Raw genomic sequence first — 21085 nt, 5'->3', positions numbered from 1 at the left:
AGTCGTTTTAGTTATTGCAATTTTCAGTTTATTTTTATCTTTGAGAAGGAATTTTCATTTAATCTTTTTGCTCTTTTTTTCCAAGTCAAGTCAAGGACTTTATTTGTCACATACACAGTTATAAGCAGTATACAACTTGCAGTGAAATGTACAACTGGTTCAACTCCTTAGACTGTGCAAAGTAGCAGAGATAAAATAAATAAATTAGATAAAAAAGATAAAAGGAGAAAAGTATGTACAATAAGAATAAGACTAATAAAAATAAAAGCTGGAAGGTATCACATCTTCCAATCAGGAGTATGTGTTTAAGATTAGTGTGGTGGGCATGTCCTTGTTGAGGAGTCTGATGGCCTGGGGGAAGAAACTCCTCCTGAGCCTCTCAGTTTTGGCCATCAGATTGAGGAAGCGCTTGCCGGATTTCAGCAAGCTGAACAGGCAGTTATTGGGATTGGTGGAGTCAATTATAATTTTGACAACTCTGGTACTGCATTGTCTTGCAGAGAGGGGAGGGCAGTCCTGGAAATGCGCTGAGCTAAGCGCACCACTCTCTGCAGGGCTTTGCAGTCCAGTGCAGAGCAGTTTGCGTACCACACCGAGATGCACTGGGTCCATAGGTTTTTAGAATCACTGGGGGGATCCTGAATTTCCTCAGCAGTCTCAGGTGGTACATCCTTTGTCTGGCCTTTTTTACCTGAGCTTGGATGTGATTAGTCCAGGTCAGGTCCTCAGTGATACCTGAAGCTACTCACTCTCTCCACTTGGGTCCCGCCAATCATGAGTGGGGTGTAAGATTGCTGCTGCCCCCCTCTGAAGTCCACAACCAGCTCCTTGGTTTTGCTGACATTCAGATAGAGACAGTTCACCTGACACCAGGTTACCCGCTACTCCACCTCGTCCAGGTAGGCGGCCTCATCGTTGTTGGAGCTGAGGCCCAGAACCACTGTATCATCAGCAAATTTGATGATAGAAGTGGAACTGTGAGAGGACACACACAGTCATGTGTATACAGAGAGTAGAGTAGGGGGCTCAGGACACAACCCTGTGGGGCCCCTGTACTTAGGGTGATGGTGTTGGAGGTGGACTGGCCCATTCTCACTACCTGAGGTCTGCCTGTAAGAAAGTTCAGAACCCAGCCACAGAGGGGGGCATTTAGCCCCAGTTCCTCGAGCTTGGAGGCCAGCATGTGTGGGACTTTTCCTTTGTCTGTGTATGTAAGGGTGGTGTGCAGGATGTGATAGATGGCATCCTCAGTAGACCTATTGGGACAGTAAGTGAATTGGAGTGGGTCAGTGGTGTAGGGGATGGAGGAGCAGATGATGCTGTTAATAAGCCCCTCAAAAACCTTCATTACCAAAGTTGTGAGGGCTACTGGTCGATAGTCATTCAGGCATGAGGGCTTATTGTTCTTCGGCACAGGGACAACTTTCTGCCTGAAAACATATGACTAAGTAAAGAAGGTTTGTAATTAAGTCCATATTGTCACAGCCTATTTCTTTTCACACAGGAAAAAAAATGAAAAGCATTCAAATATCGGCCTGAAATATCGGTTATTGTCCTTTTTTTGTCACAGATAATCATTATCGTATCGGCCTTGAAAAAACATATCGGTTGATCCCTAGCCTTCTCACTGGCAGAATCACACCTGTTCTGCCCTCTGATTTAATTCAGTAAAAGAAGGTTAATGTACCTTGCTTGTGGTAACTGATCATAATTTATGATGAAATATACTATCCACATAGACATACAATATCACATTTGCTGTGTTTTGTGGGATAGGGAACCCCCAGTAGTAAACAAGTGGCATGAAGCACAGATGTGCGCATGGTGAAAGCTTTTCCTGTGTCTTACACTTTTCTCATGCTCTTGAAAGCAATGGCTGTAAGTTTTTTGGTTGTTTCACACCTTAGTTAACATGTATAAGTGACCTAGATTTACTTTCTATGCACAGTGTTAGTTCGTTGATGTGCAGATTGACGTTAACAGTAATTCATTCTGGTGTTGCAGTGATGCTAATTTACAATAACGTTACACGCTAATCAATGACCATGTTAGCATATCATTTACTTGTAATTCTGTTGATGGCTAACGTTAGCACTTATTGGCCAGCTGTGTTGTAATCATACAGTAACTTTGCTATGCTAGCTAAGAGACATTCTAAGTCTTTTCTGTCTTTTATTACAGTTTCACTCATTAATTTTGTCACTGTCATACACGAAGATTGTCAATAAAGGAGCAAGGCGCTTGCTTCCTGGCTCGTGAAAATTGAGTCTGGCTGACTGTTTAACTATGTTAACTTACTAGTTGTATAGAACATGTAACGGGAACAGTACAACACCTTAGACCTACTCTTACCATATAGCGCTGAGGTTATGCATCTTACCGTACCATAAGATCTCTTTCTCTGTATTTTGAAAATAATCTGGTTTATATGAGAGATAGAACCGATGGAGCATATAGTGAATGTGCAATACATACAATGCAAAATGATACTGCAATATTATAGCATTTATAAAATATACATTTGTCTTCTATACACAATAGGTTCAAATAGGCATTTGGGTGTTATTCCAGAGTAGGCCTACATAGCACCGGAATATCTATACATCGTATCCAATTACCGATGTGAGGACCGTAACTGCATTAATGTTTATGACAATTATACACAAAGGACAAACACAACTTGACAAAAATAAGAGCCTGTGTGCTGCTATGCATTCACTCATTTCCCTGCATGCAGTTCGTACGCTACTCTTCGGTCTGCAGTGCAGCACCTCTCACAGCTGCGGTACACACAATCTGTGTGAACTAGTAGCGGCTTGGCTGCCTAACCTAGGGCGTTGTTGGGTGGTTGCCAGGCAGTTACTAAGGTAAACTATATGGTTGCTAGGGACACACCCACCTTTGGTAAGTGTTGGGTCACATGACCCAAAGCAGCATATCAGGTCCCATGGCTATTGGTCAAATGGTGACCGTGTGGTAAGACTTTGAATAATGAACTGAAGTCAGTAGGAGGATGGATGGATGAGTGAATGACAAAAAGAGGAGTGCTGGTCAGTATGGGTTTCAATGAGTGTTGGGTGGCATGACCTGAGGCAGCATATATGGTACTGTAACCGTAGGCCGAAAGGTGACCGAGCGGTAAGAACCTAAAAATGAATTGAAGTCAATGGCAGGATGGAGAGATGAATAAATGAGTAAAAACACTGATGAAAAAATGATAAAAAGACGAGTGTGGGTCAAGACGGTCTTGGATGAGTGTTGGGTGATTTGTCCTGAGGCAACGGGTGAGGTATGGGGTCAATGGGGTGAAAAGTGACCGAGTGGGAAGGCCATGAAGTGTGAGGGGAGTGATTCTGAAAATGAATGGGATTCTGTGGCAAAAAAAGGGATGTAAAAATGTCAAAAACCGGAGAACAAGTGCGGGTATGGCTTAGCTGTATACAAGCAACCCGATCGGGGTCAGGCCAGACGGGTTACAGGTGGTTTGGGGTCAATATCTCGAAAACTGTGGGAGGAGAAGCAGTACAAAATTTGGTGGAATAAGAAGAAGAAAAAGAAAAAGAAGAACTAGAAAAGTGCATTTCCTGAAGAAAATGCAGAGTGTGCTTGCAACCCGGCAGCGAAAACATGGTAACGTGTATGAGACGATCGCTAGGATGTGACTAAGTGGTTGCTAGGCTGTTGCTAGGTGGTTGCTAGTGTGTTGCTAGGTGTTTGCTAGGATGTTGCTAAGCGGTTTCTAGGTTGTTGCTGGATGGTTGCTAGGCTGTATCTAGGTGGTTGCCAGGGTGTTACTAGGTGGTTGCTAGGTGGTTGCTAGTGTGTTGCTAGATGTTTACTAAGGTATATGATTTGGTTGCTAGGACGCTCTTAGGTGATTGCCAAGGTGTTGCTAAGTGGTTGCTAGGGTAAACAATATGATCACTGGGCGTTGCTGGGTGGTTACCAAAGTGTTGCTAGGTGGTCGCTCACACCCACCTTTGGTGAGTGTTGGGTCACATGACCCGAAGCACCAAATCAGGTCCCGTGGCTATTGGTCAAATGGTGGACCAAGTGGTAAGACTTTGAAAAATGAATTGGAGTGAAAGGAGGGATGGAGGGATGAGTGAACGACAAAAAGACGAGTGCGAGTCAGTATGGATTTCAATGAGTGTTGGGTGATTTGACCCGAGGCAGCATATGTGGTACGGTGGCTGACGAGCCAAAGGTGACCGAGTGGTAAGACTTTGAGAAATGAATTGATGTCAATGGGAGGATGGAGGGATGAGTGAATGACAAAAAGACGAGTGTGGGTCAATTGCAAAGCAATCACACTAATAAAACTCTTGGATAACAATAGTGTGCTTGCGATGCAACTACTTGTTTGGTAACGAAATAAACTAGCCTAATTAAAAGCCATTTGTGTGGTGTGACTTTTGTGTTGATGCTAAGTGAGAAGTCAAATTTCAACATGTAGCTCATAGGACACGTTTACTAGCCTTGGTCTTTAATTAACATTAACGTTAATTTGTGTGTAGCCTACATTAAAGTAAATAATGGGAAAACTCGCCACGACAATTATCAACCTCTCCTCCACTGTGCATGTGAACTAATGTTTGGTGGGAACACAAGTTTACACGGTTGTGTTCTGTAGAATTCTCTAGAGCGGAGCACAACCAATTCCGATTGGTTGCTGCCAAACCGTGTCATAGCTCATTACCATAAAGTTGCCTGGTCTTCAACTTTATTCTGATGCCCACACCACCCAAGCGCCGCCAACGGTCAGGCTGCTTCTTGGCTCACATGGAAAATGAATGACTTCGGGTCGCTTTGATGCTCTTGCCACTCCCTGTGTGAATGTACGGTAACGCTTAAGGGGCCGCCACCCTACGCTACTGCGGATGCACGAGAGGGCTAACAATAGGACGTGGTTCTATTCACGACCACAGGAGGGTCTAGATTTGTAGCGCTCTCAGTATACTGCACCACATGCACGCAGAGGAATTGCTGACACTAGCTAGCTGGACTGACGTCATTTCATTTACTATTTGTAGTCTACTTTAAAAATAGGGGTGGGAATCGCAGAATGACTCACGATACGATACTATTGCGATACGTTGCCCACGATAATGTCAGTATCATAATACAGCAATTCTGCGATACTCTATACATTGCAAGATCCAGGTACAATAGGATACACCATGATATCTGTGTAACTGAAGAAGAAAAAATACCCCTAAAAAGGAAAAAAGCAGGAATTATGTATTTATTCACTGACTAGTGGTGTCGGTTACAGTTGTTACATCCTTATGGCGGTCAGTTGTCTGATAATAACATAACTAAGTAGGTCATCAAATTAACCGTAAAGCAAGTTATTAAAATGAACGTCTGCACGTTTAAGGATTATTCAATGTAATGGTGTAAATTCGCAAGCTAGCCGTTAGCTAGCTAGTACCACCGGGTTGTAGGTCTGGAGCTACGTTCAGGGTGGTCAGGGAAAAGACTAGGTAACATTAGTTTAGTAATTGCTAACGGGAACCAACAATGAATTTAAGCTGAGACTGTGATGCTTTAACCACTTTCTGTTTTCTGGATAATGTCAGGTAGATAAGCTTTTATTTAAATGCCTAATCACACAGAATACTAGTGATATAATTGTAAAGTACCTTTCAGTTTAGACATTTTTTTAAGTAGAAGCTACGTAGCTAAGTTGGCTAACTACTCAACTGAAGCTAGCTACTTAAATAAAACAACTGCCATCTCTACCATCCAATCAGCATTACTTACTGAAATTGAGTTGGACAGGTCTCATTTCCAGGGAGGACTGAGAAAGAGAAGTTGTGTGCATTTCTTCACCGCAAGTTTACCCTCATTCATTTGATAAGTGCCACCACGAGGAGTCATGAAGTAGTGACTCTGGTAAGTCAAATTAGCGGAGGAATCCGTTTGGAGTGCCTGCATGTTTTAATAAAAATATCGATATTTGGCGCCAGTGCATCGATAACGTATCGCAAGAGGAACTAATACTATATATTAATATGTATCGATATTTTGTCCCACCCCTATTTAAAAACCTCTCCAAACGGATTACATCCCACCATCTGAAGCTGAACCTCATGACAACAGAACTGCTCTTCATCCCAGCCAGTCCTTCCCCCTTGCAAGACCTCTCCATTACTGTCGATGGCACCACAATACCATCCTCTCAATCAGCAAAGAGCCTGGGTGTCATCCTTGACAACAAACTAGACTTCAAGGAGTACATTGCTCGCACATCACAGGCTGTCGATTCCTTCTCCACAACATCAGGAGGATTTGTCCATTCCTGACAACATACACCACGCAGCTCCTTGTCCAGGCCACAGTGCTCTCTCGCCTAGACTACTACAAGGCTCTCCTCGCAGGCCTCCCAGCCTGTACCACCCAGCCTCTGCAGCTTATTCAGAATGCAGCTGCCTGATTAATCTTCAACTTCCCCAAATTTTCCCATGTTACTCCCCTGCTTAATTCCCTCCACTGGCTTCCTGTTGCAGCCAGGATCAGATTCAAAACGCTGACCCTCACCTTCTCTGCAGTCAACAGGACAGTCCCTACCTATCTCCAAGACCTCATCCAGCCCTATACACCCACCCAGCCCCTACGCACAGCTGCAACTGGATGTCTTGCTCCTTGCACTGACAGAGCGGGAGGTTCTAACTCTGCAAGGCAACGTTTCTCCTCCATCGCTCCCCAGTGGTGGAACGAACTCCCTGTCCCACTACGGACAGCTCCATCACTCCAATTCTTCAGATGTGGACTGAAGACACATCTCTTCAGACTCTATCTGGACTGACCTATCCCCCCCAACCCCAGCCAGTCACTTCCCAACTCCTGTCTGCTGTCATCTTTCAGCTCCCCATCTGGATCAGTGCTGTTAAAAATTGCTGTGTGTTTTTTGTTACTGCCTTTACTCTGGCACTCATTGCGCTGTTTGAATTCAGATCTTGTTAATTGCCCTATACCCTGTAGCTGTATAAATTAGCTAGTACCGCTTCCTCAAACAGACTTTGCTCTCAGCTGAGAATTACTGTCTCATTGTGAAACTGTACATATCCTGTCTCTGTACTGTTATTATACTTACTGTATGCACTTTTGTACATCGCTTTGGATAAAAGCGCCTGCTAAATAAATAAATGTAAATGTACAAACAACGTGCAATGCTAATGCATTGTCTTCAGTAAAACAAACACTTTGTTTCAGAACAAATAACAGATGAACACGATTATAACTGCAGTGCACACACAATATACATTAAATAAGAAAGCATATCACCCTCCTCTCACTACAAACAATTGTAATGCAACCAGTTTAACTAAGGCATAGTAGTTACATAGGCATGCATGCACACAACACAACTATCTGTCCCCAAGGGTTTGGTCTCCTCGGTTCTTCACTCCACAGGAACTTGTGCAGTACAGGGGTGGGGGGAGGTCACCACTACTTTTACATTGTCCTAACCCTTGGCCCTGTTGGGGTTCCCATTGGGGGCAAAGGATACGGACAGGTCAGAGGGCAAATGGTGACCCAAGGGCTGTCCTTGGGGGTGCGCCTGTCCCTTGGGTTACCTGTGGGGATGCTGCTGATAAGGGGAGCAGGAGGACCGGTTTGGGCAGGTTTCAACTGAGTTGTAAACAAAGAGTCTGTGAGAGGTGGGGGTGGTGTGCACAAAGACAAAGAAATGTGGCTCTTTTCTACAGGATGCTTGCACACTAACTGCTTTTCCCCTCTGTTCTGCCTTTTATTCTTTTTACCATAAAGTGAAATGTACCCTTCAGGACAAATACAACAGATTGGTTAATTAAACTGGATTGCAATAGAAATGAATATCTACAATAAATCTAAGGTATGCTTTTCCATTTGTCTGAATATAATAACCCTATTAACCAAACATTTATCTGTCTAGATACTCCTCTAAACAGAATGTTATCAAGTGCTGAAATAGCTAAGTGTGTAGTCTTTGAAGCAATACATACAAATTCTACTTTTAGTAACAATGTTGTGTGAGAATTTGTGTTTTTTGGAAAATTTCAACATCAGATTGTACACTACACCGTGTGAGTATCTACAATGCCCATATTATATCAAACACATGTCACACTTTTTAAAATATGGCATGTAACAGGTGAACTCGGTAGTCTTTTGACAAATAATCCTGACAACTACATGACCATGCAAAATCTTCCTTCTCTACCTAAAATTCTTGAGAAAGCTGTAGCAAATGAATGCATTCTGGAAATCCATGGTGCTTTTCTCTTATTCTGGTTCTTTCTCTATCTCTAATGACTTAAATATTTGATCATTACCACATCGCCTTTACCCAGTCAGCCATGAGCATCACCAAGCCTTTTAGTGATGGGAGGGTTGATCTCAAGGTTCAACGCTGAGGATTTCAGAGTGTCACATAACTTATTAATATCAATGGAACTGGGTTGCTATGATCATATTAATGAGTCAAACTATGGCTGTTATCAATTAATCGACTATCGATTAACTTAAGAATTTAAGATTAAATTAAACAATTAATTGATTTAAACTTCCAGAAGTTTAGAACTGTTTCCTCTTGTAATTAGGGCTGTCAACGTTAACGCGTTAATGCTTGATCGCGATTAATCTGGAAACTTTAGCGCGTTAATTTTTTAAAGCAAATTAATCATATTATCAAGTTTGACCACAACTTCCTTCCATAATTCCAGCGCGGATATTTACCTGGCTGAATTACTGAAAGGCGTGGCAAACGCAGATGTGCTGAATGGCAAATTTCGTTTTAACCCTTTCGCGCATACGGTCACACCGGTGTGATTAGCCGTTTAACGCATATGCTAAAACTGGTGCCATTAGAACACTAGATTGGAGAAATTCTAGCTAATTTTAGCTTTGAGGAAACAGCGATTTAACTCTAAAAATATAGCAAATGCTAACTGAAATTTATGAGAAACGCAAATGAAAACATAAGGAACCATATAAGGTAACATGTGCTACATACCATAACAAATAAGTTACATATTCTCAGCAGCTGGCCTTACTGTGAACAGACTCACCCCTGATATGCTGATCTTCCTGAATAAAAATACTTAGGTTTTAGGTTATTTAGGTCTAGGTGAACATAGGAGATCAGACTCTGAAGAGTGTATGCCTTTAGTTCAGAAGGCTTAGTTTAGGCTACTGTTGTCTATATCGTTCAAGAGGGATAATGTTAGGCTATCAGTTCACTTGAGACAAACAAAACGGAGTTGTTTTAGTTTTTTCCCCCTTTTTCCTGTTGGCCTTAATAGGAAAATGAAACCTAGGCCTACACATTTTTTGATATGCTATACAAGAATGTCCTATATTTTTGATTTACAAAAACATTTAACTGAGGAATATAACATGCATTTGTGTTATGTATATATATACAAGGTAACTATCGCTTTTATAATAGCCTAGAGTACAATAAACTTCATCGATCGTAGAATTTACGCCTAGCCTACTAAACGGTATTGGGTGGGCTAAGAAAAAAACCTGACAATTAATCGATTATTATTTGATAAGGTTAACAACAATCGATTAAGGACACTTCTTAAAATTCACATCCCTAAGTCAAATCCATTTATGAATGGAGATGGTGATGCATTTAAGTATAATTTATGCCACAGTAATTGCGCCACTTTCATGTGCTTGTGCTGTTACATCTAATCATTACTGTTATTTGTTAAATATGTCTATGTCATATGCTGTAAAACTGTTATAAAGGGAATTAACCAATTAACTGAAAGAGACGTGTTAAACACTGCTTCAAGAATATCCAGTTACAAGAGAAGACAGTCTTTGCAGTAGTTAAGAAAACACATGAAAAAGAAACATCACTGACAGTCAGATACTAAATACACAATCTTCAGTTTTGCTGAAGAAAAAGTCAAATACATCACGTTACATTAATAATAGCTAATAGCTGAATATAATAAAACAAACCAAGCAACAGGATTACCTTTACATACCCTAACCTTAGCTAACTAGTTTTCAGCCATACCCACATTGATGCAAATGCTGTCGCTTGGTTCCTTTTAGGGCTGATCTAGGGCTGAACAAATACATGTTCCACTCTGTGAATGAAAGCTTTGTAGTGGTCTATCTACTACAACTTCCAGGTCATATATGAAAACAAGTGGAGAAAATGCAAATTGGAAATGCAAATGATACACAGAATCTTGAATCTTTTCAATACTTGATACTGACTTTGCATTTCACAGCTTTCAGTTTTTCAGCTTCAGTGGTGCAGATTTAAATTTAAAAATGTTGTTATAAAAAAGCTGTCTTCTCATTTTCCAGTCTCAGATTCAGAAACTACAAGTGAATGGATGCAAAGTATAGACCAGTTACAGTACATACTTTCACTACTGCACATGAGTAGCTGCTTAGAAATAGTGTTTATGTTTACTGCTGCCCAGTAGCAGCCGCATAGAAATTGTATATATTTTCACCATTGCACAGTGACAGTTGCTTTTTCTTGAGCAAGGTGGAATTTTGAATTAGTTGCACGTGAGCATCCATACATAATTTCCACAGTGCGACCAACATGGAACAGTAGTGTTAAAAAAAAACAAGACGGCCAAGGACAAAACCCTGAGGAGCTCCTGTAGTTAGACAGAAGGGGTTGAAATGACACCTCTCCTGGACACCTGACAGGAGCAAACTGAGAGGTAAGATGAGACCCAGCTAAGAACAGTACCCAAGATTCCCGTAGCTGCCAGAATAGACAGGAGAACATGGTGATTTACTGTATCAAAGGCCACAAAAATGTGCAGGAGGATGAGGACAGCAGACTGGGAAGCAGCTCTGGAATGTGAAGGGAACAGAAAGAAGAGCCATTTCAATCGAGTAGTAAACTCTGAAACCAGACTGGTTGGAATTATGGAGGTCATTCTGTGTGATATGGTCAGATAGTTAGTTCAAAACTGCACATTCACAGGTTTTGGAGAACAACAGGAGAAGGGAGACAGGGCAGTAGTTTTGAATAGCAGAAGGGTCCAATGCTAGTTTCTTAAGCAGGGGTGTGACACAAGTCTACTTGAAGGTAGAGAGAAGACAGTTCATGGTCAGGGAGATGTTGATCAGACAGGTGATGATTGAATATTAGGTGAAACTTTCTGAAGAATACGAGAGTGAAGTGGGTCCAAGGAGCAAGTAATTGAACAGTGAGGAGGACATCAGGAATTCTGACCTCTCCGTGTTTGTCACACCTATGATGATGAGTGTTGCTGTTTGATGTTAGCTTATGTTGCTCCACAACAGTTTCAAAACAACACTCACCCATCACAATTCAAATAGTAATCAATCAATGTGTGCAAACTAGCATAGTCCTAATGACAAAAGAATCACTGATAACTGCATAAATAATGACTGAAAGGGAAGACCAAGAGAAAATAAACTTTTTAAAATTATGAGGTAGCTGGCTAACTACAGACAGACTGCAGAACACAAATCTCACCTTTAAGTTTAAATATGAAACTAGGTCACAGCATGTGATACCCACAATTACCTTATTTAGTCCTGGGAAGGGTAATCTAGCTATAAACTATTATCAGCAGCATCAGAGTTTCATAACAGAATGATGGTGGTGCTGTTGTATGACAAATTAGACTGGTGAACCTGTAGAGTTAATAAAAATATATGGTTTTGAATTATGCATTAATTTTAAAGCTGATTTCCAGTGTTATCTCATCACAACTATTTCAAACCCCTTAAAAATATAATTGCCTATACCCAGTAAATTCTTAAAGCAGAACTCCCCTTTCATTTGCTAGCTACATAGTTATTGTTTCAGACACATAATTTTATATATTGGAAATACACAGCTGCAGAGCTGAAACTGACACCAGCACTAATTTACTGCACACACAGGAGGAGAAAATGCAAAATAGAGAACAAAAACAGATTTGGTGCCCAAAACAGAAAAATAAAGAGGCACCCAGAAACAGAAAAAATTAAAATGTGGAATTTGTTTAATAACTGGCTTAAGCAAAACGAGTCATCTGAAAAGAGTTAGGTAACAATAAGAATTCCCTTGAGGGCATAGATTTACCAAGCTAGCTAGCTAGTGTAGCCTAATATTTGCTGGGCCGTTTGCCCAACGGCAGGGTCTGGTAGCTAGCTTGGTAACTAGTCAGATAGCTAGTTAACTAGCAACCTAACTATCTGCGTGAGCAGTTAGCTGTTACATGATGTTGGCTAACTTTACTATTGAGAGATCTCAGATAGGGCATAGTAACATAAATGTTTGTTTTGAATAAACAAACATTTTTGAATGGAGTATGTTTGAGACACAGTAAATTGTGAATCATAAATCTGTAGTTTAGACCTATATGAGCTGAGCATGAGCGCTATTTACTGTAGCTGGAATGTCAAATGTTGTGCATTCCGTTCAAATACTGTGACATTGAAATGAGGGCACTAAATAAGGTTTTGCGTATATCTAAAGAAATAGGTAGTTGCATCACTGTTAGGAAGTGACTCCATGAGCAGTGTCTACAAGCCCAGTGACTAGCTCTATGTAAATCCAAGTGAATTCTAAATAAAATTCTAAAGCTTCTAAAGCTTCTCTACTCTCTAATTACAATTGTCACTTTCTGTAAGTCAGTCAACCTCAAAGTAGGGCTGGGCGATATGGCCCATAAATATCACAATATTGTTAGGCTATATCGCGATACACGATATATAGCTCAATATTTTGTAATCTCTTCTAAAGCACTACATAAATGCTCAATTTTACCCTTTGATGCATACAATCACATTTTCTATTTCTATTGGAACAATTTTAAACTTATTTGGTCAACATCCTCCTTGCGATACCAGGGCTCAAGACTAAATTTCCACTGGTAGCACTGGTGGTAGGCTACCAACTTTTTCAGTTCACTTTTTTTTGGTACAGCATGGTATTTATCAATGACCTTGCATGCTGATGAATAGTTGTCTTAATTTGCATACCCTTGTTTTGCATTGATGTAAAGATTGACAGTGACTTGAGACTTGAAATTTGCAAAATATTTTAATCTGAACATTAAGTCATTAAGTCATTAAGTCATACCGCAACCACGGGTACTGCGTTAGACATTTTGGTTGAAAGTAGTACTTTTTCTTTACTGGCTCAGTCGGTCTCTCCCTGCCTGCACCTGCCCTCTCATCATCAGTTATGTCTGAGTCAGGGCCTCTCGTTGGCTCTCCCTCTCCACCACCCTCCTCTTCTTTCTCATTTTGTTTTTTTTCAACCCTTTTGTGCGTACAGTTACACTGGTGTGATTAGCTGTTTAGCGCATATGCTAAAATGGGTGCAATTAGAACACGAGATTGGAAAAAATTCTAGCTAATTCTAGCTTTGAGGAAACAGTGATTTAACACTAAAAAATATAGCAAATGCGGCATTGAAAACTATGAGAAGCTTAATAACGCTAATGAAAACACAACGAACCATGTAATGTAACGCGCACTACATAGCATAAAATAAGTTACATGCAAAAGGGTTAAAATAATCAGCTATAGACCACTTCATCTTTGGAACGCGGTAACAGCTAAATAGATTGTTTTGCGCGCTTCATCATCAGCGTGCGTGTTCAGAGTGCAGGTAGGGAGAGACCAACTGAGCCAACGTGTCAGGGCTGGACTCAGGGCAAGGACTCAGACGCGGACCACGGGAGCTTCAGGTTCCAAACGGGTTTAATGATCGTCAGGCTAATTGTAAATCAGAAACAGGCAGGGTTGAAAACCGGAAGGCAGTCCGTGGACAGAATCAGGGTCGGGAACTGGAGCAGGCAGGCAATCAGGCAATCGTGGCAAGGCAGCAGGCAGGAACAAGGTCGGTGCACTGGCGAGGTCAAAAAACAGGAAAGCAAATGGGCAGAAACAACGGCGGACAAAACAGGTGAGAACACACTGCAACGAACTAGCAACAGGACAGAGACACACAGGGAAGATTTAGGGCTGGGCAGACGAGGGGATGGGAAACAGATGTGCAAGCAGGCAGGTGAATGCGATCAGGCAATCAGGTGGGCGGAGACAAGGCGGGGAGTGGGGCAGGGCTAGAAACACAAGGAAAAACAAAAGTACATGGACCGGGGAAAACAAAAACACCACAGCTAGGGGGCTGGAGTACTGACACAACGAAGAAGAAAAAGTACTACTTTCAACCACAATGGCTATTGCAGTACCCGTGCTGAAGGGGCACCAAAGCAGCCTAATCATCATGCACTTGCACGAATGCGACCACGTGAAATTTTAACTTGCACACTCTCAAAAATGGTCACATATGCGACCATTTTGGTCACAGTCTGGAGCCCTGCATACCCAAACCACTGCCAGTCAATGGATGCAGCGCTGTTTCTTTTCGGTACCAATTCATCTGCCTCCATCTTCTATTACAGTTTCCGAACTCAGCATGTATAAACTTGCATTGGCGCTTCACTTCTTTCGCTCTCTCCAGGCTCTTTCGCTGTTCCCTCCAGATACAAAAACACACGTCTCACCTATATACGTCATACACACTCACCAAGGAGAGTGGTCTGGATGGGCGGGCGATGTGTGTGACGTATGTATGTGAGTTTTTTTCTTTATGTGTCTGTGAGAGTGAGAGAGCCATAGGAGATAGCGAGCATGCAGCACATTTTTTGCACTGTCACACAAGTCACACAAGTCACACAGCGCAGTAAAGCAGAGTGGGCATTTTTTGGAGGATAGGTGCTGCTTCACTGAGCAACTCACAAGAACCTTGTGAGTTGCAGGGAGCCTGACAGCAGTGATATGAGAAAGCCCTGACTGACCTACCCTCCTCAAAGTCAGTTTGTCACTATGCAGTCCTGGACATTTTTGGCAAATGACACAGCCGGTTTTGAACCTAGGCTCAGCCTGCTCTCTAAGCAAATGACTAGTGGGCTGAGCCACTTGGGACCAGATTTTCTAAAGGTGTTTTTTTTTTCTTTTCTATTTTTTTGTTTAACAACTGCCTTTTTTCTTTTTCATGCCAGTTTACTACATCAGAATGTATTTGAATAAACAGTGTTCAAAACATACTCAGAGCTATACTTTCCATAATAAATACCCAATTAAACAAGAAACTACAATTAAATACCATGATGAAATGTAACTAGCATAATGCATTTATTTCTTTCAACAACGTGCAACCTTGGTGAGGTTTTCAGACCCCTGCGGTGCTCAGAGTGGCCCAGCTGCTTAATCTTACCATCGTCAAATGATCAGACTTTCTGCAATGAAAGTGACATTTTGCCGGTTCATTTACATTAATCTATATAATTGCACAGACCACATGATTTATGGTATTTATTTGCAATTCAGTTGAACACATTACATAGGTTATTGACCTGCGTGAAGTTGGCACCCCAAGTATTACTGGTATTACTGTTCGTTTGTACTACGTTTGTGCCGTAAAAAATTTCGTTTGTGCTGCTTTGGTTTTTTGGATATAAACATTGCATTTTTGGGGCGATGACGTCACCCAGCACCCCAACCTTCTCCGAATTGCTCCAAAATGGTCTCGTTCGTTTGTGCCGGTTTGTGCTGTAAAAATTTTCGTTTGTGCTGCTATGGTTTTTTGGATATAAACATTGCATTTTTAGGTGATGACGTCACCCAGCACCCCAAGCTTCTCCGAACTGTTCCAAAATGGTCTCGTTTGTTTGTGCTACGTTTGTGCTAGTTTGTGCCATGATAATTTTTGTTCGTGCGGTCATGCTTTGGATAAACACTGTACTTCATGGCAAAAATTCTGTGACAACTTCCAGAACGCTGCTTTCTCCATGACGAAGAAAGTGGCTTCTACTGTGCAACGTTTTGCTGGTTGGTGCCCTGAAAAAACTTACATTACATTATTTCCTGATAGGCCTATGTGAGATACAGGATATTTCATGTCATGTAATATTTAATATGTTTAATAAACATAAGCCATACGTGTGTGGTCCTACAGGTAATCTTGAATGTCTATAGACACAACCCCATTTCATTTTTTTTCCTGTACTGTATTTTAACTGCTCTATTTGAGTGTAGAAAGCACAAGACCACCTGTGGGTATTTAAACTGTGGGAACGCGCTGTGTTCTTCAGTTGGCAGTTGACATGAACTGAAGTAAAAAAAAATCTGCCGACCCACAAATATTTGTTCATTCATTCTTTCAGAATCCATCTATTAAAAATATGTCACCTGTGGAATCATCTCACACTCCATATGCGTAACACCTACACAGAGCACTTCAATGCCAAGAACAATAACATTACATTGGATCCCAGTAAACTTACGTTGCAGCGCTATTTGGAAATATCCAACACTTAAAAATGACAAGCACTTGTAGCTATTTTTTAAGCCAGCTAAGTACTTACAAGGCCTGAGTTGCTTTTGCTAATTAGCTGGTTAACGTTAGTTACATAGTAGCCGTCAAGCTAATTAACGTTGTGTCATTAACGTTAGGTACAAATAATACATTAATGCTGGCAATAAAACACACAAAATTAATGCGCTACGTTACGCTATGCAAATTAAGACTATTCATCAGCATGCAAGGTCATTGATTAATACCATGCTGTACCAAAAAAAAGTGTGCAACCAAATCATGTGCTGGTACGACCAACTGAAAAAGTTGGTAGCCTAACGCATAATGCAGCTCGTGCAGCACTAGAACTTGGACAAAGTTGTAGGCCTAATCGGCTCAGAGGGAGCTAATTGTGTTGTAAAACGTAAGGGTAGGTGTATAATGATTCACAAATTGTCCAAAATAGATAGCTAGCTATACGTTTGTATGTTTTGTTTACGCTGCTATGCTTTCATTTTTTAAAGACATAGGCTAAACATTATATTTTATGGACTGTGATGTCACCAGTACCCCGATGTTTGTGCCGTAGGCTAAACATATTTGTTCGTGCTGCTATGTTTTTTTTTTAGATGGATATAATGTGATCATTGCTGACGCCATTCAAACTTTATGGAAACAATCCAAAATAGCCTCTGTGGGTTGGACTGGATTCAGATATTAACTGTAGGCTAAGTCGATATCATTAAATGTGACATTGCCCCAGCCTTTCCTTTTTAGACGGTGATCACAGCACTACAGGTCAAGAGGGACCACACGCAATACAAACCTCCTTGCCCAAAAAAGAAGTTGCAAGTGCAGATGCAAACTACGTCATTCAACAACGTTTACTGGGATCCCATGTAATGTTATTGCTCTTGGTATTGAAGCGCTCTGTGTAGGCCTATCAGGAAATAATGTAATGTAAGTTTTTTCAGGGCACCAACCAGCAAAACGTTGCACAGTAGAAGCCACTTTCTTCGTTATGGAGAAAGCAGCGTTCTGGAAGTTGTCACAGAATTTTTGCCATGAAGTACAGTGTATATCCAAAGCATGACCGCACGAACAAAAATTATCATGGCACAAACTAGCACAAACGTAGCACAAACAAACGAGACCATTTTGGAACAGTTCGGAGAAGCTTGGGGTGCTGGGTGACGTCATCACCTAAAAATGCAATGTTTATATCCAAAAAACCATAGCAGCACAAACGAAAATTTTTACAGCACAAACCGGCACAAACGAACGAGACCATTTTGGAGCAATTCGGAGAAGGTTGGGGTGCTGGGTGACGTCATCGCCCCAAAAATGCAATGTTTATATCCAAAAAACCAAAGCAGCACAAACGAAAATTTTTACGGCACAAACGTAGTACAAACGAACAGTAATACCAGTAATACTTGGGGTGCCAACTTCACGCAGGTCAATAACCTATGTAATGTGTTCAACTGAATTGCAAATAAATACCATAAATCATGTGGTCTGTGCAATTATATAGATTAATGTAAATGAACCGGCAAAATGTCACTTTCATTGCAGAAAGTCTGATCATTTGACGATGGTAAGATTAAGCAGCTGGGCCACTCTGAGCACCGCAGGGGTCTGAAAACCTCACCAAGGTTGCACGTTGTTGAAAGAAATAAATGCATTATGCTAGTTACATTTCATCATGGTATTTAATTGTAGTTTCTTGTTTAATTGGGTATTCATTATGGAAAGTATAGCTCTGAGTATGTTTTGAACACTGTTTATTCAAATACATTCTGATGTAGTAAACTGGCATGAAAAAGAAAAAAGGCAGTTGTTAAACAAAAAAATAGAAAAGAAAAAAAAAACACCTTTAGAAAATCTGGTCCCAAGTGGCTCAGCCCACTAGTCATTTGCTTAGAGAGCAGGCTGAGCCTAGGTTCAAAACCGGCTGTGTCATTTGCCAAAAATGTCCAGGACTGCATAGTGACAAACTGACTTTGAGGAGGGTAGGTCAGTCAGGGCTTTCTCATATCACTGCTGTCAGGCTCCCTGCAACTCACAAGGTTCTTGTGAGTTGCTCAGTGAAGCAGCACCTATCCTCCAAAAAATGCCCACTCTGCTTTACTGCGCTGTGTGACTTGTGTGACTTGTGTGACAGTGCAAAAAATGTGCTGCATGCAAATGCATCAAGATTGCAACAGTCTCATTCCAGTGGTCCTGCATGCATGCAAAAGTTGTCGCAATAAGACGAGCCCCAGTTTGGTTAATGTTTCCAGCTCAGACAAATAGTAAAAATATGCATACTGATTACTTTCATGTTCAGAATTAAATAGTACTTTTTGAATGCTTCCCATATGTGGCAAATGATCAAATAAGAAAATGTAAGTGCTTACTGAATAAAAATAACATTGGGGAAAAAAAAATCAGTATGACATTCAGTAAAAAATTTGAATTAAACTAACAGTATTGGAACAGCAGAGGAAAAGGGAGTGGTTATATGTACTCACAGTATTAGTGTCGATGAAAAACAGAATACCAATATGGAGTTGCACACTGCCCCAATTTGTGATGCATATTATTTTTTTTTTTCAGTTATCAAAGTTGGATAGTCCAAATGTAGTTGGCCACTGTAGCTTTTTTCATCCAAACTTGCCAAATCTGACAAACTACATTACATTATAGGCATTTGACATATGCAGTTATCCAGGGCAACTTACATCAGTTTTTTTTTTTTTCATTTTATTTTTCAATAACACTGCTATTCATTTATACAGCTGGATATTTACTGAGGCAATTGAGGGTTAGGTACCTTGTCCAAGGATACAGCAGCAGTGCCCCAGCGGGGAATCAAACCAGCAACCTTTCGGGTATGCATCCTGCTCCTTAACCATTATGCTGCACTGCCGCTCAATTGTTATGCGCAACAATAGACTCAAAAAGCATGTAAAGGATATTGTTCATATTTCTGCATTTGTTCTTGTTGGGTTTGCTACAACATGCAAAACATGTGATAGCTGTTAGCTGCAACAATGTAATGGAGAATCTAACTGTAGTACTTCACAAGCGCACCTTAATTTAAGTTCCTAGAAAGAATGCCAACAATCAAGGGAAAGCTTTTGTTTGTTTTCATCTAGCGACACCAGTTAATGAATCGTTGTATCATCTTACATGTGTGTTTGTCTGAACAGGGTAAGAAAACACTTCTATTTACTTCATATTTATGATGTGGATGAAACCTGGTAAAATTACTGGCTAGCAAAATCATCTGTATCAGTTTAGGAGTACCTCTAAATTTGAATTTGACAACATAATCATCCCCAATCCAGTGTAATAATGTACATACTGTTTTAAGCAGTGTAGCCTATATCTAACTGACCCCATGCGACCCTGTTTAAAAATAAAGAAAAGAAATAGCTAGCTTAAGTTTTATTGTCAACCAGGAGTCGATAAGGAAAACTGTTCGCCAGTCTGCTAATGTTAGCTACCTTACAGCTAGCTATCTAAATGTATTAAGGTTTTCCTTTAACAGGTATCTGTCTAACCACCACAATTGTTTTACAAGACTCATCTGTTCAATATGAAGCCTTGAAATAATATATTGCGGCAGTTATTTGGGTTTAGAATTTAAAAATGCATTACCTTTTGTTGTCCCTATTCACAGCTCACAACGCGGAGTCAAGATGCTCAGGGTGAGCTTGCAGCGCGGTCTACTGGCAAATTTTGTTTTGCGCTGGCAAGTTGCTCGGAGGTCACGTGATAGCGGCACTTGTAATCACGTGAAAGGCACTATTCTGCTAAAGGCAGCATTGTCCAAATCGAATAATTCTTTAGTAAGGTCCGATAGCGTTAATGTCTGTATGTTATGATAATACTACGAGATTAAAAACTCGTGGTTGCCAATTGATTTAAATCAACCGTTTAAGCCCAACTGTGTCTTTGTAGCACAAAGTGTGTTCTTTAAAGGGAAAATGTACAAACTGCAGTTTTGATTCAGCAATAGCCAAGGTTTCCCACATTTAACTGAGTTCCATCAAGAGTCCAGTATACATGGGTTTGGAAGGTAGTCAGACCCCTTCACTTTTTGCACATTTGTTATGTTATAGACTTAATGTAAAAGGGATGAAATGTATTCTATTGCTGTCAATCTAGACACAATAACCCATAATGACAAAGCAAAAACTTTAGCCAGGGACAGCTGGTATAAATGGGCTAACAGGGCTAAGCCCTCCCTATCTTTTACGATAAAGATGAGAAAATTATTGTTAAAAAACCTTAGAACAGATTTAAAAAAAAAATTGGTGGAACCTAGAGTAGCAACAGCACCATGCAGCTCTCTCTCTCTCTCTCTCTCTCTGTCACACACACACACACACACCATTTGACTATTTTTCTCTGTACACATTAGCACATGCCATTTTTAACAAAAACAAAATATGCAAGAATGATAGGCTATATGATCTGTCATGTAGCCTACAATGTCAGAAAAGGGTCCACCTAGGGATGCACTACAAAACGTGTTCCAACTGTAACGACTGCCAATAGATACTGCAACTGTTTTTATCACAACCGTTTTGCAAGACATTGAGTCAAACATCATGTCCCGAATAAAACAATTTGGTAACCACAGCAAAAATAACGGTCATTATAGAAGAGAGACAGGCAATAGGCCTATGTAGACAGGAAAGCTAAAGGAAACGTGTGTTATGGTCTTTTATAGGCTTGGGCCTACCTTATTTGAAGATAAGCTCACATCGACGACCTTTCTGGGACGCAAAC

The 21085-nt window shown here is 40.8% G+C and overlaps 1 protein-coding gene across 1 annotated transcript in view; it reads right to left on the bottom strand.

Annotated features, from left to right (window-relative positions):
- The window catches only part of LOC118781742 (Y+L amino acid transporter 2), a 65796-nt gene extending 45485 nt beyond the window's left edge, over positions 1–20311 (bottom strand). The window contains exon 1 of the mRNA XM_036534767.1: positions 19949–20311. The gene's annotated coding sequence lies outside the window, so the exon portion shown is untranslated. The remainder of the gene's footprint in view (positions 1–19948) is intronic.
- Positions 20312–21085: the final 774 nt, after the last annotated feature.

This window comes from Megalops cyprinoides, chromosome 8 (genome assembly GCF_013368585.1).
Source record: "Megalops cyprinoides isolate fMegCyp1 chromosome 8, fMegCyp1.pri, whole genome shotgun sequence".
Lineage (NCBI taxonomy): Eukaryota > Metazoa > Chordata > Actinopteri > Elopiformes > Megalopidae > Megalops > Megalops cyprinoides.
The sequence above is the reverse complement of the archived record's forward strand: the minus strand, read 5'-3'. Positions and strand labels throughout refer to the sequence as shown.